Source organism: Gastrolobium bilobum, unplaced genomic scaffold (assembly GCF_033153095.1).
Source record: "Gastrolobium bilobum isolate Gb01-03AN ecotype WA unplaced genomic scaffold, APGP_CSIRO_Gbil_v1 utg34045, whole genome shotgun sequence".
Lineage (NCBI taxonomy): Eukaryota > Viridiplantae > Streptophyta > Magnoliopsida > Fabales > Fabaceae > Gastrolobium > Gastrolobium bilobum.
The window spans coordinates 29686-48255 of NW_026896567.1; the positions used below are offsets into that span (position 1 = coordinate 29686).

General features: G+C 38.1%; 1 pseudogene; it reads right to left on the reverse strand.

The window, feature by feature from the left end:
• The window catches only part of LOC133300615 (lysine-specific demethylase JMJ26-like), a 38157-nt pseudogene that overhangs the window by 17802 nt on the left and 1785 nt on the right, over positions 1-18570 (reverse strand).

Below are 18570 nucleotides of genomic sequence, written 5' to 3' on the forward strand. Positions count from 1 at the left end.
GAGCTTGGAGTAAATAGAGCAGAGTTTGGAGTGGAGTGTACTAGAATAAATGAAGTGGTAGGAGACAAGAAACTAGTGGCTTGAGGGGAATTAGAGATAGAGGTGAGGAATTGTGTTGAGGATGAAGAAGGAAATTACGTAGAGGACAAAGGAAATATACAAACTTCCTTATGCACTTAAACAATTATAACAATTTTGGCTAGAAGAGTAGCCAAGAGATAGGCATTCTTTGGATATGTAATCAAATTTGTGTTGGTTGTAAGGTCCAAGGAAAGGAAAACATGCAACCCCAAACACATGAACAAAATAATAGTTAGGAAAGTTGTTAAACAATTGGCAATAGGGAACCTGGAAGTTTAGAGCTGCAGTGGGAAACCAGTTAATAATATAAACTGCAGTAAGGAAGGCATGGTCCCAAAAGTTAAATGGCAAGAAGGCATGCGCAAGGAGTGTTAATCTCATCTTAATGCCTGTGTTTTCTTTCAACTAAGTCATTTTGGTGGGGTGCATAAAGGCAAGCTAGTATATGAATAATCCCAAGAACAGTCAACAACAACATTAGAAGGATGAGAGGGGATGCGATGGGACTTACCTATGCAACATGCTGGACATACACCAATATTTTTTATTTCCAACTTTCATGAATAAAAGTGTTCTACGCATTCATTTTCCTATCTTTCCCTTCCCCATTCCCACCAATGTTGTAGTTTTCATCCTCTGATATCCAAAGCCGTAACAAGCGGTCCAACTTGCTAGATCCTTCTGAATGGGTTCCATTGAAGCAATGTTTGCAACTATAGAGAATTCAATGAAGTGTCTCTGTAGGAAACCAACAAGAATAGTTAGCTTTTTGAGACATGGGACAAAATGTTTGAAGGCATCAACGAGATTCGATTCCTCTTATAAAGGTGGATGCAAAATAATGGGGTGATGAGCCTTGAGAAAAATCTTCAAGAACGAACAACAGGTCCCTAAAAACTTGAGATACCAACATTTCAACAAGTTTCCCATAACGAAGAGGATGGTTCTAGTTCGACACTATAAGAGGAGGTTTTTCATATGATGGGTAGTGGTAGTTCAAAAATAGAACATGAAACCAAGCCTGAAAAAGAAACAAGAGCGTGGGAGAAGGTGCAACAAGAGACGCACGACAAAAGTCACAACAATTTCCTGGTAAAAAAGAGATAGACCCATGCACTTTTAAAGGCATGAAGGTGTCAAACCATCCACTTTCAAAGGCATTCTTGAAGAGGTCAATGAGTAAGGACATTGCAATGTCCTAAGAAAAAACAAAAGTATAACTAGGTGAAAGAGGAGTTTGCCTTCGAGCCCTTATTGTTGTAAGTTGATGTACGTCAGACCATTATGATCATGGAGGACAATGCATAGAAGATCGTGAGAGAAAATGTAGGGAAGTGCACTATACGAAATCACCCAACATCTTCACTACCATCGGAGACATCAAAGACGAGCCTATTGGCGGCAAACAACAAGTCATTTCCAACGAAGCAACTATAGGAGTGCACACTTGAGGCACCTCACAAAGGGGATCAAGGGAAGACGGAGATAAGTACATCGCGAAACCTAGCGTTGGATATCGTCAAGAATGGTCATTTAGTAATGGGTGATTGTAGGGTGTATCAAGAGTATAATGGGCCAGGCCCAAGTTGATTTCAAAAACGAGTCACAAGAAGAAGTTCAAAAGTATATAAATCCACTTGTCCTAGATATCAACTATTGTGGGGCTCAAGTATTAGCGAAAATGTTAGTGGATCATTGTCCCCACAAGGACTCTCACCTCTAGTTGAAGAAATAGGGTTGGAGGGTTCAAAATCAAGCGAAAACAATCATAAGATGAGATCCAAGGGTTGATTGGGCTCGTTTACTTCATGGTGTGCTTTCTTTTTAACTATCCATGTTATCCTCGTGAACTAAGATTCTATGGAGGAAATAGCCGTCAAAGGTGGTGGTCCCGACGAAATACCATTACTCGGTAAGTCTGGAGCTAATGCAAGTATCAAGCAAGCTATGGACAAGTCTTGGACACAACACAATAATAGGGTGTGCTATAAAAGTTGAAGGTTCGAACAAGCCATCTTAAGGCAAATGATGTTTTGATGAAAACTTGTGTTATCGCTGCCCCTCCGATGGCTAGGAAAGGAGAAGTAAATGGAAAATATGCTTTCCATCTCTATTCCATAACTTCGAGACAACATTTCAAGCATCACAAGTGCATTAAGGCTAGTACACATATGGATAAAAAAAGTTAGATTCTGCATATTGACAAGCAAGAAAGGAAAAATGCATGTCTTATAATTCTCTATATCCCAGCAAATGCTAGTGCTTAGTTCTGTGAGATAGATGCAATTGGTGAGCCCGTCTATTTCAGTATGAGTGGGGAAGCAAGATAAGCAAAGTAGGCACTTTCCTGTGAAGTGGCACATAATTCAAGAAGTTCCGAACAATCAATTTCTTCACATTGTGCTTGAAAATAATGGAAACAAGCTCATGTCCAACATGTGAAAATTCACAAGGTAAAGTTGCAATAGGGAATTGAAACGTTAACAATTTTGAAGAACTACGAAAATTATGTATCCATCCTAGATGATCTTGATTTTTATGAAGACCAATTGAAGGCTAAACAGAAAAGAAAGGTAGGGAAGCAATACAGCATGATGACTGTTAGATTAGTAGGAGAAAGTGTGCATAGGAATTTTGTTAACGCTAATGATGATCTCATCAAACAGATTGGTTCTGTTAGAGATATATAAAATCATTAATGTAGCCTTACCCACCAGCTTAAGCTTTTGGGTTGAATTGGTTCTTTACATGATATCAAAGCCTCGGTATCCCAGGTTCGATCCTCGCCGCCCCCATTTTCTTTGTGGAATTTCTTAACATAGGTAGGCTAGGCCTGATGTATCATCCACCCTTCAAGCTTAATGGACTCTCGTCTGAGAGGGCGTGTTAGAAAATAATATAAACCATTAAAGAGGCCATCACCCAATAGCTTAAGCTTTTGGGTTGAATTGGTTTTTTACATGGTATTAGAGCCTCGGTATCACGGATTCAATCCTGAGTTGAATTGGTTCTTTACAGGTTCCATTAACTTCTAGGTGCAACTCTCACTATAGGTTGGAGTTCACCCAATCTCTGCTTCTCTTAGCTGAAGATGATAGCCAAGAGTTATTTTGTGGAAGTGGAATGGTTGGCTGAATTGGAGGTCTTGTTCATAGTGTATCTCCTTGCTCACTTCTAGGGTATTGCACCATTTCTTGCATTTGGTTGTAGGTTGACCAGGTTCTCATCCAGTTGCTCGGACGACCATTGCACCATTTCTTGCATTTGGTTGTAGGTTGATCAGGTTCTCATCCAGTTGCTCGGACGACCATTAAATGCATTGCTTTTTGTTTTTGATTCAGGCACTGAATTCAGAGATTGTGGAGAATTGGGAGCAGCTAAAATCAATGAGATTTTGCCATTACCAGGAGAAATAAACCTTTTTTTGATTTCTTGGATGAAATAGATGCAATTATTGGAAGATACCCAAGAAAGGATCCACGAAGGAGGGCATCTTTTAAGGATCTTATTGCACAGATTGAAGGAGAGAAGAAAAAGACCGGGGTTGACCGTCTCTCCCTCAGAAAAGGTGACATATTCATCTATGCCACAAATAGGCTAGATGAATTAGATGTTGAATTTGTTTGTCCTACACATATTGATCGTCATCTTTACATTAGTTTTCCTTGTGCAAAGAAAAGAGTCAAATTTTTGGGGTGCATAGTTTTGTGAAGCAACTTGCAAAGGATGTGGATTTCAAAAAGCTTCTCTTTCATACTGGAGTGGATATTAGAAACTTTCAATGAAGTAGCTATCACATTGGATGAAAAAGGGCATTCCAAAATTTTCTAGCACAACATTATTGATTTATTAGACAAATAGCTTATTCATGGTATAGGTGTCCTCCATACAAAATCCATTTTCCTATATCAGACAAATAGCTTGCAACCTTTCTTTACACTTTCATGAATAAAAGTATTCCACTCTCATTCATTTTCCTATATTTCCCTTTCCATTCCCACCACTGTTATAGTTTTCATCCTCTGATTTCCAGAGTCATAATACACTAGGTTTTTCATGATGGAAGGTACAAGTAGAAGATTATGTAAGTGTTGAGTGGTGTGTGATTTGAGTGGGGAAGGTAAGCTTGTTGAACTAACAGAGGTAAAGGACAGACCTTGGCCATCGCCCACGAACACTTGATCATATGTCATAGAATACTTGAGTCCCTTGCTATGAAAGCCAACATACACGACATTACATTGTTCATTACATTACACTCATACATATGTGGTTAGTTGTTGGGAACCCATGTGGAACTAATCAAAGTGGTTTCAACTACTAATTACTTTGTTTTGGAAGAACTAATTCAGTTATGAAAACCTAAGACTTATCAAAGTTAGTTTGTAACTCTACCAATTCAGTTTTTGTTGAACTAAAACTAGTTAGGGCTGTTTTAATATGAATGCACCATTTAGGGTGTATTCTAGGCGCAACTGCAGGGCAATGGGGGCACCAAAAGGTGCTAAGGTAGCTAACTAACGCTGCAGGGTGAGAATAGAATCTTCTCAATTGGTGATTTGGAAATATTCCTTTTGGGCTCAAAATCATTGCTGCTACAAGGCTAGTTGCAAGCCTATTGACTATTTAAGTAAGGGTTAAAGAATGAAGATAACATTTGGGAATTTAGGCGGAAACTGGGAGTGATCAGAGCTTCTCCAATTGCTCTAAACCTATCTCACTTCTTATTGTATTTCCTTTTGATCTGTAGCAGGTTATTCTATTATCATTTTATGTGCTTGTAATAACAATTTCCAACTGTGAATTTTGTATTGCATTTGGGTTCACTTGAATTCAGTGAATTATTTATACAAGATTGTCGTCTCTGATTTATTTCAGTTCCTGTGATACTTAAGATGTTCCCAAAGTTGTTCATATTTTATGGAAAAACCAATTCAGCCCTTGGCTTCCAAGAGGTGGGGTTTGGCCATGTACATGTAGGTGCACTATATAGGTTGTTATAGACTCATTATGCACAAACTTGCAAACACATATTGAATAGAAATGAGAGCAACATGAGCAAAAAATGAGCACTTTCCGCCCAAAAACCGTGAGCATTACTGAGTGACATTCATCCTCCACGAATCGTGAGAAAGTGAAACATCTTTGTGAGAAAATTACTCACACAACTGAGCACATTGATGAGAAATTGAGAGCAACTTATCAGACAAAAGTGCAGTCTTCATTGAGAAGTAAAGGAAAGTGCCAAGAAAATAAGAGAAAGTGAAGGAAAGTTTATGAGAGAGAATCTGAATGAAATCTTCATATTGAAGAACTGAAAATTACACACAGGTTCTGATACATTTGGCTCTACATATAGAGCAGTTCCAACAAAGCAAGTCACCAACAGAAATACAACTTCCTAACTATATTCTAACATAATCAATAAAGTGATTCTATATAGCCTGACATATAGGAAGAATAATAGGATCAGAATAACAGAAACTAAATAATACAAACAAGTAAGACTTATCTCTAATATGCCCCCTAAAACTCAGGAGGTATGGAGTCAGGAAACTGAATCCAGATCTCTAAGTTTGTGCCTTAAAAACTAAAAACAATAAGAGGGCAAAGGCTTGGTAAGAGTATCAGCCGGTTGTGTTGTAGCTGGAACATGGGAAACCACAAGCTGCTAGGAAACAACCTTCTCACAAACAAAGAATATATCCAGCTCCATGTGCTTGGTTCTAGCAAGGAGGACTGGATTGTGAGACAAGGCGACAGTGCTAAGGTTGTCACACACCACCAAAGGGATTGACAAAGTTATTCTGATCTCCTTGAGAAGGGACTGAATCCAGAGTATTTTTAAGCAAGATAGGGCAAGACTACGGTACTCAGCATCAATGCTTGACCTAGCCGCCTACTAGAGTCGGTTTCTTTGACCACCATGAGACCAAGAAATAGACAAGCCCCTGATGTAGGACGCCTGTCATCCGGATCACTTGCCCAATCTGCATCACAATATGCAGTGAGGGACAAGGGTTGAGAGAGAGACGCATTTTGTAAATGCAAACCAAAGGTGTGGGTGCCATTGAGATATCTAAGTATTTTCTTCACAATTTTCCAATGTTCATAAAGAGGTTGTGCCATGGCAAACATTATTAACAGCAAATGAAATTTTGGGCCTTATAATGGTTGCATGCTGTGATCCTCCCACAATGGACCGGACCTGTAATGATGAGCATTAGGTCTTACCATGCAAGATGAGCTTAACAAAATTATTCTCAAGTTGACATGCTTCTAATGCAAATTGAGCTAGAATTGGTGGATTGACCACAAATCTATGAAGGCAATGCGCTTTGATGACCAATTTAACATGCTATTGCCACAAAAGAAAATTCTTCTCATCTAACGTCACAGAAATTGAGTGAGAAAACAGAACCAAATTGCTCTTGTTTGCATCCAGGTATAATGCGATGCGCTGATTCGCTGTAGAGAATTAAGAAAGGATGCAAGAAATTGAGTGTGTGTGGAAGCTATTGGAACTGGTGGATCAGGCCCTTGTGAGGGCTCTGATACCATCACAGAAATGAAGAGAGAGTGTGAAAAAGGTAAACTGAAAGAAATGACAGAAAAAGAGAGTGATTCAAAGTTCTGATCTGATTGTATTTTTCATTATGATGCTCTGGCATCTGCAGAGATCAATTTATAGATATACAGATGAGGCTTGCAGAGCAAACTAGGCAGCCCAGTAACAAAACTGTAACTAACAGAAAGCTAACAGAAGTATTACACCTCAGCATTAACACTAACAGAACAAATTTTCTGAAATCGGGTACAGCAGATTACTTCTCTAGTATCAAAGGATATGCCAACCAAGAAAAAAAGTACATGCAAATTGAGTGGACTGTCAGACTGATCAGATATCTACATACTGTAGTTGTGAATTACCAAATAAAAACTTCGAAACTGCCAAAACCAAAGATATAAAAAACTAGAATTTAATAATATGGAATTGTAATATTGAATTGTATAAAATCTGTACAAGAGTTCTCTGTATAAAGAGTACTGAAAGACCTAATGGGCTAAGTCCAAAATACACTTCTAGAATATTCTAGCTATTGCAAATAAATAGATAAAATACTAATTCTAATATTTACAACACTCCCCCTCAAGCTGAGGAATAGATATTTATCATTCTCAGCTTGCTAGTAATCTCTTGAAACCTATCATTAGGAAGACCCTAGTCAAGACATCAGCCAATTGACGACCAGAAGGGATATATGGAGTAGTAATCAGGCCACTATCAAGTTCCTCTTTGATGAAGTGGCGATCAATTTCAATATGTTTGGTTCGATCGTGTTGGACTGGATTGTGGGCTATACAGATGGCTGACTTGTTATCACAGAGTAACTTCATAGATCCTTCATATCTCACCTTGAGATCATCAAATATGATTTTCAACCATAACAACTCACAGATCCCTTGAGCCATGCCCGAAATTCCACTTCTGCACTTGATCTAGCAACCACATTCTGCTTTTTACTTCTCCATGTTATTAAATTTCCACAGAGAAACATACAATAGCCTGAAGTAGATCGTCTGTCAGTCACAGATCCAGCCTAATCGGCATCTGTATAAACCTCTAAGGAGAGGTTTCCTCCGCTCTGGAACAATAGTTCTCTGCCTGGTGTGCCTTTCATGTATTGGAGAATCTTGTCCACAGCTCGCAAGTGTTTCTCCCTTGGATCATGCATGAATTGACTAACAACATTAACTGCATAAGCTAGATCAGGTCTAGTATGAGCTAGATATATCAATCTTCCCACTATTCGTTGATATTGTCCTTTGTCAACTGGAGGGCTCTCATTTTAACTTCCTAGTCTGTGATTCTGCTCAATCGAAGTACTGGAAGGTTTGCACTCGAGTTTTCCTGCTTCTTTAAGGCGGTCAAAAACATACTTTCTTTGACAAATTTATATCCCAAGAAAATATCTCAGATTGCCAAGATCTTTAACTTCAAATTCAGCAGTCAATCTTTTCCACAAAGCACATTTCTCATCTATATTATCTCCTGTTATAATCATATAATCAACATAAACTAGAAGGATAGTGGTCTTACCTTCTTGAGAATGTTTAAAGAAAAGGGTATGATCTCCTTGACTTTGCTTGTATCCCATTGAAAGCATAACTTTGGTAAATCTTCCAAACCAAGCACGCAGGGATTGTTTCAAGCCATACAACGCCTTCTTCAATCTGCAAACTTTATTATCTCCATTTGTGGAGTTAAATCCTAGTGGGATCTCCATGTAAACTTCTTCTAATTTGCCGTTGAGGAAAGCATTTTTCACATCAAATTGTTTCAAATCCCAATTAAAATGAGCAGCAAGAGATAATAAAATTCTTACAATATTCATTTTGGCCACTGGAGCAAATGTTTCTTCGTAGTCAATACCATAAGTCTGTGTGAACCCCTTGGCTACCAGTCGAGCTTTATATCTCTCAAGAGTTTCATCAGAATTATACTTTGGAGTATACACTCATCTGCACCCTACTGCCCTTTTTCCATTTGGCCTGTCAACAACTTCCCATGTATTATTCTTCTCCAACGCATTCATCTCATCCTGCATGGCTTGAACCCAATTATCATCCTTTAATGCTTCATGTACTGATTTCAGGATTGAAATGGAGTCAAGTGCTCTAATAAAACTTCTATGCTGCATAGAGAGATTCTTAGAGGAAACAAAATGAGAAATAGGGTGTTGGGTACAGGATCTTTTCCCTTTCCTTACAGCAATGGGTAAGTCATCAAAATTAATATCAGGCTCAGGAATAAAAGAAGCAGTGTATTCAGTACTTACCAGTGATTCAGGCGATTGCAGTTGCTGGTGGAGCAGTGTGGGTTGTTTCTTCCTTTGATACACTAGTTCAGGTGTCCCAGCTTTGCGTATTCTTTGTCGATCAATAGGAGGCATGTTACATGAGGATTCAGATCTACTTTCAGTCTCAGCAACTAAGTCTTCCTTCTCAACTTGGGTAATAGGTGTAGACAACAGAAAGGGAGACTCGGACTCAGAGAAAATGGATGAAGCTTCTATATTGTTCTCCCCCTGAAGGTGAGGGTGTTGAAAGAAGGACTCAGGTTCATGAAAGCTAACATCCATAGAGACAAAGAATTTACGACTTGGAAGGTGGTAACATTTGTATCCTTTCTTGTTGGGAGCATGGCCAAGGAAGACACACTTAAGGGCTCTAGGTTCTAATTTACTCTGATGCTGTTTATGGACATGGATAAAGGCAACACATCCAAAGACACGAGACTGGAGACTCTGCATAATAAGAACAGAAGGAAAGAAAAAAGTCATGAGATCAACAGGACTTACATGGCCAAGGATTCGGGAGGGTAAACGGTTGATCAAATAAGTTGCAGTTAATACAGCTTCTCCCCAGTAGGAGTTGGGTACAGATGTCTGAAACAACAATGCTCCAGTGATTTCAAGCAAATGTCGATTTTTCCATTCAGCAACCCCATTCTATTAAGGGGTATCCACACATGTGAGCTCATAAGTCATTCCTTTGTCTTTAATAAACTGGGAAAGACGTTGATTAACATATTCTGTACCATTATCTGATCTCAAGTGTTTGATACTTTTACCAAATTGGATTGCAATCATATAATAAAACTGAATAAACATCTGACTCGCTTCTGCCTTATCTTTCATCAAAAATATCCATGTGATCTGAGTATAATCATCAATAAAAGAGACAAACCATTTAGCATCAGAAACATTAGGAACTTTGGAAGGTCCCCAAACATCAGAATGAATGGTTCAATACTTTTTATTTCACTAGAAGGAAAGGATACACGATGATGTTTTGCAAACTGACAGACATCATAATTAAAAGACTCAACAGACTGAGACACAAACAAAGACGGAAACATAGACTTAAGTAAACTAAAAGGAGGATGACCCAAGCGCTTATGATAAAGCCAAATAAAAGAATCTGAAGTAGACTGACGAGTCATCAAAGTCTGATCCTTGGTACCTTCTGCAGCAAAGTCTGGAACCAGATAATACAACTCATCTTGCTCCTTAGCAACTCCAATCGTCTTCCCCGTGGTGAGATCCTTAAAAACACAATGAGTAGGGAAAAAGGTTACAGTGCAATTTAAATATGTAGTAAGCTTATGAGTAGAAAGGAGCTTGGTAGAAAGTTGGGGAACATGGAGAGCATTCTTGAGACACAAGGAGGGTTGGATTTTAATGTTACCAGAACCTGCAACTGATGTATGTGATCCATCAGCTACAGCTATAGCACGGATACCAACAGTAGGATTATAAGAAAGAAAAAGGTCAGTGCCGCAAGTCATATGATCAGTAGCACCAGAATCCACAATCCATGAAGTTTTGAAATCAATACAAGAAGCAACAAAAGAATGAGTGCATGAGTTCTTACCACTCATAGCCAAAGTACCAGTACCAGAAGGCTTATTGAGAGATTCAAATACGGACCTAAGTCGTTCCAGTTCCTCACGACGAATAGTAGTAAACTCACCAGGCATCTGTGAGGTCTCATTAACAGGAGACATGTCTGAGGGGGCAAAGAAGGATTGACCACGTGAGGTTGACTTACCAAACTTCTCCTGAACCTGTTGCTTCCCATGAAGACGGTAACAAACCTCTTTTGTATGACCTGGTCTTTTACAATAGTTACACCAACGCCCCTCTTTACTGGGCTTGAGGAAAAGACCTTGGTGGTGGCTTAGCTGAGACCATAGCAGACCCGTCAGTGGACTCAGAATTAGAAGGAGTTGGAGTAGTAACTTTAGATGAGAGCATAATAGACCCTTCGGACACTTTGGTATCCATCATGACAGTCGTGCAACTTTCTTCACCTATGACAGTGTGAAAAACTTTAGAAAGAGAAGGTAATTTTTGCTTACCAAGAATTTGAACCCGAATAGGGTCATATTCTGAGTTGAGCCTACAAAGAAAGTCAAAAATCCGACTTCTTTCAATAGAGGTGGCCAGAATGGCTGCATCCTTGCATCACTCCATCTTCAAGCTTTGGTATTAATCAAGCTCAGTCCACAATGCATTCAAAATGCCATAATACTCTTTCACAAAGGAAGAGCCTTGCTTGGTAGAAAAAATCTTATTTCACAGATCATAACAGGTGGCGGCATCTTGTTTCATTGAATAGGTCTGCTTAAGAACATCTCAAGAGCAGTAGGTAAGGACATGCAATGTTGACTAACCTCAGGAGTCATACAGTTCCATAGCCACGTCATAATAAGTGAGTCTTCATCATCCCAATCAGCAAATGTTGGAGCTGTTTTGGCAGGAACAGGTCCTTCAATATGAGCAACTTTACGGCGTCCTTTGAGGATGGTACGAACAACCTGGGACCACTGTAAATAATTCTTTCCAGTAAGACGGTAATTCTGATGAAGAGCAGGAAGATCAGATGGAGAAAGAATAGCCATCGGGCTTGTAATAGATGGTTGAGCAGTTGAAGGCTGACTGATTGTAGTGTCTTCAACGTCTGACATATCACTGACAAGAGAATCAAGACAATCGGAACAGTAAAAGGTCTTCCCTTTTTAGATCAAACAACTAAATGATGTTGGATCAAACGAACAAGGACAGATCCAAGAAGAGACGAGCAGAACAGAAGTGATCTGAGGCCAAGGACCACTGTCACGCACCGGTGAAGCTGACGGCGCGTGGGATTCACGCGCAGAGAGGAGGGTGGCGCGTGTGACGTCTGTTGGGGCTGGGCTTTTCAGGGTGAGGTCGTCCGGCGAGCGCGACCATGTCTGTGGCTGGTCGGAGTCAAAAGGTCACCGGAATAGTGTTGTTTGGCGTCGGAACAATGTTGTCCTCTTGTTTCGGAGCTGTTCCGGTCGTCTGATAAAAACGAAACCTCCGTAAAATGATAGATCTCAGAAAATAGAGTGAAATAAGGGTCCTCACTGTCCAAAAAGGTCCTCGAAAAAAATTTCCGGTGGCGGCTTTATGGCAGCGAGAGGCAAACAGGGTTTGTGGCGGTGATTTGCAGAAGTAGAGCCCTCAGAATCGAGAGCTCTGATACCAACTAGATATTAATAATATGGAATTGTAATATTGAATTGTATAAAATCTAAACAAGAGTTCTCTATATAAAAAGAGTACTGAAAGGCCTAATGGGCTAAGCCCAAAATACACTTCTAGATTATTCTAGCTATTACAAATAAATAGATAAAATACTAATTCTAATATTTACAACAAAAACAAATTCATTTAAACAATCAATGACCATCTACGACCGGTAACCACCAAAAATGCATTTTGCTGCTTTTGTTTCCGAAAAGAAGTATCTATTGTTATCTTAATGAAAGGTACACTAGTGAAAAATTTGTATCAGACCATATATGATATGTTTCAATATGGCTGATCACACCAACATAATTTGTTACCAATGATAATACGTTGATTTGATTAAACAGAAATCCTTTATTTCCATTCTCAAAATAACTATTCACAAATATTATTTGTCAGCAGCTTGATCCTTCTCTCAAACCTTTATGACATGTATATTTCATGAAAATTTTACCAGAAGAAAATATGGGATAATGTCAATGTTACCAGGACGCAAATTTCCAAATAATACAAATATAAGTTAAGTTATAAGAGTATGACCAAGCTGTATTACTTTGTAGGAACCAAGCTTTATTAGGACTCAAGTTGACAAGGAGCATCCAGATAGATAATGGAAGATCATTTTACTAATTTACCTGCTTTAAAGGACTGCAATGGACATGCCTGAACTCTCTGAAATGCTTCATCAGATATTCCTGCAGTTTAGGTACATCCTTTCTACGAAAAATATCCCAGAGAGCACCTTCTGAAGCATCCCCCCCAACTAACATACTGTTTTCTTGCTTCAATTTCTCTTTCTCAACCTCTTTGAGCTCGGACCCACATGAAAGAACATCCTCATTAGCAATGGCAACCTCATTCCTACCAGAGGGTTGATGAAACTGTTCAACCACTTTTCCATCACATAATCCACTTTCATGTTCCATGGCTTGAAAACTATTTTGCTTTTCAGAAGCATTTATGTTAGAAGATGAATTACCAAGCATGTCAACATCAGTTTCTCCACCCTGATCATCTCCACGTAGCTCCCTTTTGTCTTGCTCAAGGTGCTGTGCTTTCAATTTCTCAATGGCAGTAAGTTGCTCAGAATCCAACTTCACTTCAGCTATATGAATCAAAACATTTACCTACAACAACCAGATTAAAAAAAAGATATTTTATTTTCTTCATAAATGAGAAGCCATGCAATAAATACAAAGCACTAACAAATATTTGACCAAGAAAAACCATGCAACTGATGAAAGTATATGCAGATTACAAATTTCTAAAAACCAAAGGCATCATTAATTTCAAGTCCATAAATACTTATGATGCCACAAATCATATAATGATTACTTTTTCAAATTATCAGTTACTAAAACAACGATGGCATAACCCATCAAATACAAAATCAAATGAGAGTTTATGGATTGAAGAAAAAGCACTGAACAAAAAATTGTGACAGACTTGAAACCACAATCTGATAATAAGAAACAAAACAGAGAAATGCAATGGCTTACACAGAACAATTTATACATCCTACAAACTGCACCTTACGATACTCTATTTAAATACAACCACCAAAAAAATTCAAATAACTCACAGGAAATCCTTTAAAAAAAAGCCAAGAAAGAATTAAGGATATAAAGCATACTGCATCAGACATATCACAATGGAGCTTAGTCACAGAATCCCCACGCCCAAGCTCCGGAGCAAATCCATACGCAATATATGTTTTCGGCCCCATGTCTGGCTTTAGACAACCCACAGGCAACTTCACGGCAAGGTTAAGAGCACCTCCGAGAGGATCTGTATATTCCTTATAGGGCAAGGAAGATATGAACTCGGCACAATGACGAGGTAAACGTTCCTCAAATAAATTAGAAGGAGGCCAATCTTTTAACTTCAATACCTGAGGCCAATTAAGCCAATCCTTACGACCATTTGTATACCCAGTGAAGAATTGATGGATATTAATCTCTCCCTGTATTTAATGAACAACTCAAATAAAAAATGCAGAAATCACCAGCAACAGAATGAATATGTAACCTAAAAGTTAATTAAGCATTAGTAAAACAAAGCACGATCTGGGTAGTGAAGCAAATAAAAAGAAACAGAAAGGGACAACATACAGCAACAAAATGAGATAAAGTTGTAAGAAAAGATCATAAGATATAGAATGAAATCCATGACTAAGAGGAAGATGACAATAATTATAATAATAATTGTAGGAAATCAGGATTCAAATATTTCAATTTTTATTTCTTATTAATTAGTAGATAGAATTGATGACTCATTGATAGGATTGATTACTCATCGCTGAATCATTCTTAGCTATTCTTTCTTGTATCAATACTACTTATGTAATTTATTCATAGAATCAATATAGAAAAACATCATTTTTTAATATTTCAATAATAATAATAGCAGTATAAATTGATCACACGATACCATATTGTTGACAACATTGGGAGAGACAGCATGCAGCAAGCAACAAGAGTTGAAAGTTTGAGACTAACACATTGGACAGATATCACTTTATGATCCGGACAACAGAACATCTAGAAACTATTTCATAAAGAGAGGAATTATCCACCAAAAAAGTTGTGATCAGTTCAATACTTCCCAAAATCTTTCTAGGACATTCAGTTCTGTCTATGAAATTAAGTAAATGACAATATTAAAAGCACTGAAACTTCTCTCAATCCAAAAAAGATGGAGTTATCAAATTCAGACAACGTATAGGAAGTTCAAAGAAGTTAAAAAAGAATTGCAACAATAGAATTATTCTCTTAATGCCATTTTCAAGCAAATCAATTCCAGTTAGAAAAACTATTGACATTAAATAAATTAGAAATAAATTTCATGAGAATGAAGGTAAACAGCGGAATTTATGCAAGAATCCCTCTTGAGTTCAATATTGAGAAATTAAACAAACCTCACACCAATCTAAGCAATCAATTGCCTTCACATCCAAATGATGATCATGTTTTGTGTTCGTTATCTGACGGAATGCACGCCACATGACAAGTGGTTCCCAGCTTAAACCAGATGTACACTCAAGTACATTGCTAACAATGACAGGCTCCCCTTTGTTCCAATGCCACTGAAAATGCCTTAAATCCTCATGCTGTAGATCTACAGCCCTTGGACAGTATAAACAGTTGTCACTGGAATCTTCACGAGAAGCTGCCTTCCTCATATTATTATATCTAACATCTGTGTTTCTACCCCGCTTCAAACATGAACACCAATTCTCAAGAGTCTCAACTGCATCTAGAAGCTTATACGCTTGGGCCAGTTCTTCTGCTTTACATACTAACTCAAAGATATAATTTGGACCAAGTATGCTTCTCAGTTCAAGAAAACTATGGTTGCATGCATCGTTGACTTTTGGACAAGGAATGCTACCATCAATTTCTGCACGCCACTCAAACCTTGACCATTCACGAATCCCAGGCTTAGCATCAGCATGTGATGTTTTGCCTTCTTCCTTTCTTTTTTCTTCTTCACCATGCAAATAACCACGACCTCGGAAGACAAACTCTAACTCAATTGGATCTCCACCACCTAAAAGCTGCCCACTACGAAGCTCACGGCAACAGATCAGACAAAGATCAAAAGAGCATTTTGTACAGCTTCTGTGGTAATCAAATATTGATGTTTTGCAGTTGTCACTACAAAAAGAGTGTTAAGTCAACAACTAAATAATATGAGGATAACTGAGAAAAATAAGAAATCAGATAAATCCCAACCAGTATACACGCTCATCCATAGAGTAATCTGCTTTTTCTATATTTAGCTCTGAGAGCGAGAGCCCTGTAGTGAACATCCCAAAAGCAAATTAAACAGTGAAAAAGATATGGAACTAGAACAGAACCCTGACTGGGGCATGAGATGAGATACAAAGTCAAGCTATGCTGCCACATGCAAACAAGAAAAATAATTCAAATTAGCATATTAAACAGGTAACTATTCCAAACACCCAGACTCCCAGAGAGAGAGAGAGAGATTAATTCTAAAAAAAAAGAAGGAAACACCAGCAAAGCAAACCACATACATAGAGGGGGAAAAACTAGAAGAAATAGGCTGCAACAGGAAGGCTGTTCAAAAGCCAAAAGTTTATCAAAGCTTTTAAAACAGACAATCTTTTCTCTTTTGCAGTCAACCTACAGAAAGCAAAGAGAACTGTGGCTTCATGACATCACTTTAATACAATGGTTTAGTAGCGTGTAGGATAATGAAGTACTGGAACACACATACAATAATCAAACCTAACTTCGCATCAGCACCAAATTCGTTTATTCACAGAGCAACATTGATCCATGCATCAGTAACCCCAATTGAGACTCCTCAAGGAAAAAATACCTCTTCTCTTAGCTTCTATCTCCTTCTCAATCATTTGTTCTTCATCCAACTGTCTTAAGTACGGAAAAAGTGCTTTCAGCAAATACTTATGGTGCTCAATCTCCTCATCTTTTTGGTTTTCCCATCTTTATTGGTTTCCACAACTTTCTTCATTTCCTGCAGTAAACCAAATGGTCTCATTTTAAATGTGGAATACAGAAAATCACAGGAAAAGCGAATCTAGAAGGGGGCACAGAACTGACTTTAATAAGTTCCTTGGATCGCAAGCATGCTTTGCAATTACAATTACCACAGCAGACAGGACATTTCTCAGCAATATCATCCTCTTTCAAGTGAGGATACCTTCACAAGGCACAGCAAAAATATCAAGGACTGAAAATATCAGTCAAGCTTTCATCAACCAAAATCTAAATTTGTAATCTTTGCAATAACTTTTCAGGAAATTGATATTGTAATGTTTCCTCTAAATTATGACTTTATTTTCCTAATATAAGAAATAGTAGCAGATAATTATATCATATTTAATTTCTTCAAACTCCCCACACAAATGATTCGAAGTTTGGGTAACCAAAAGAAGGCTGCATTCACACATGGGTTTGTCATTTCATTTCCTTCCAATAATCTATTTAAAAAAATTATATAATAAAGTTAAATATATCTCAATTCAATTCCTTCAATGGATTTGTACCTGGCAGTGCACAATGGACATGGAGGCGAACAAGGCATATTGAAAAACACAATAACTAACAACATACAACGACAAAAAAATGAACAAAGCGAAAGAGAGTGAAAGTAAGTAATACCAATTATTTAAACAGGGTATGCAATATCTTTTACTCTTACAACTTTTGCACCTCACAACCCTGCCTTTATCATTTCTCTGACATTGATGGCACATTAAGGACTCCTCTTCGATCCACTGTTCATTACGAAACAGAAACAGGAAGAAGAAAAAAATAATAACCACAATTCATATTGTGACACCAAACTCAAACATGAAAGAATAATGAATGAGCAAAGAGATGTTGATGTTACTTTACGGTCTTTGTTGATTTTTGGCATAATCTCCCTTTTGTTGTTGTCTTTACGGTCCCTAAAAGCATAATGATTCTGAACGTCTTCGCTTACAGAAGAATCATTTTTCTTACCTCTCTTATTTCCACTTACAAGTTCTTCTTCTTCTTCTTTCTTCGCTTTACTCTTTCTTCCGCGCTTCTTTCTCACAACAACTTGACCAGAAGAAGAAGAAGAACCTTCTTTCTCCGCTTTAGCAGAACCTTCACCGTTCAAGAACTCAGCAATTTCATCGATTTTCACCATTTTGGAGGCGCCTCCATCACCGTGTTGTGTTTCTTGATGAGTTGCGTTTGCGTCCAGAGGAATGGCTTCCTCTCTCACTTTGTTCCGTTGCCCTTTCTTCCTTCCTCGCTTCTTTTTCACAACAACTTGACGAGAAGAAGAAGAAGAAGAACCTTCTTTCACCGCTTTAGCAGAACCTTAACTGTTCAAGAACTCAGCATTTTCATCGATTTTCACCATTTCGGCGGCGCCTTCATCACCGTGTTGTGCTTCTTGATGAGTTGCGTTTGCATCAAGAGGAATGGGTTCCTCAGTCACTGTGTTCCCTCCGCGTGCCATGGAGAGAGTTCAAGAGAGCGGTGATTGCTGTTAGGGTTTACTTATTTCCCTCTTCCTTCCGAATTAATAAGTTGCATTGTTTAAAAGGATTTTTTTTAATTTTTTTTCACTTTTTTAATCTAGAAGGGGGCACAGAACTGACTTTAATAAGTTCCTTGGATCGCAAGCATGCTTTGCAATTACAATTACCCCAGCAGACAGGACATTTCTCAGCAATATCATCCTCTTTCAAGTGAGGATACCTTCACAAGGCACAGCAAAAATATCAAGGACTGACAATATCGGTCAAGCTTTCATCAACCAAAATCTAAATTTGTAATCTTTGCAATAACTTTTCAGGACATTGATCTTCAATGTTTTCTCTAAATTGTGACTTTTTTTT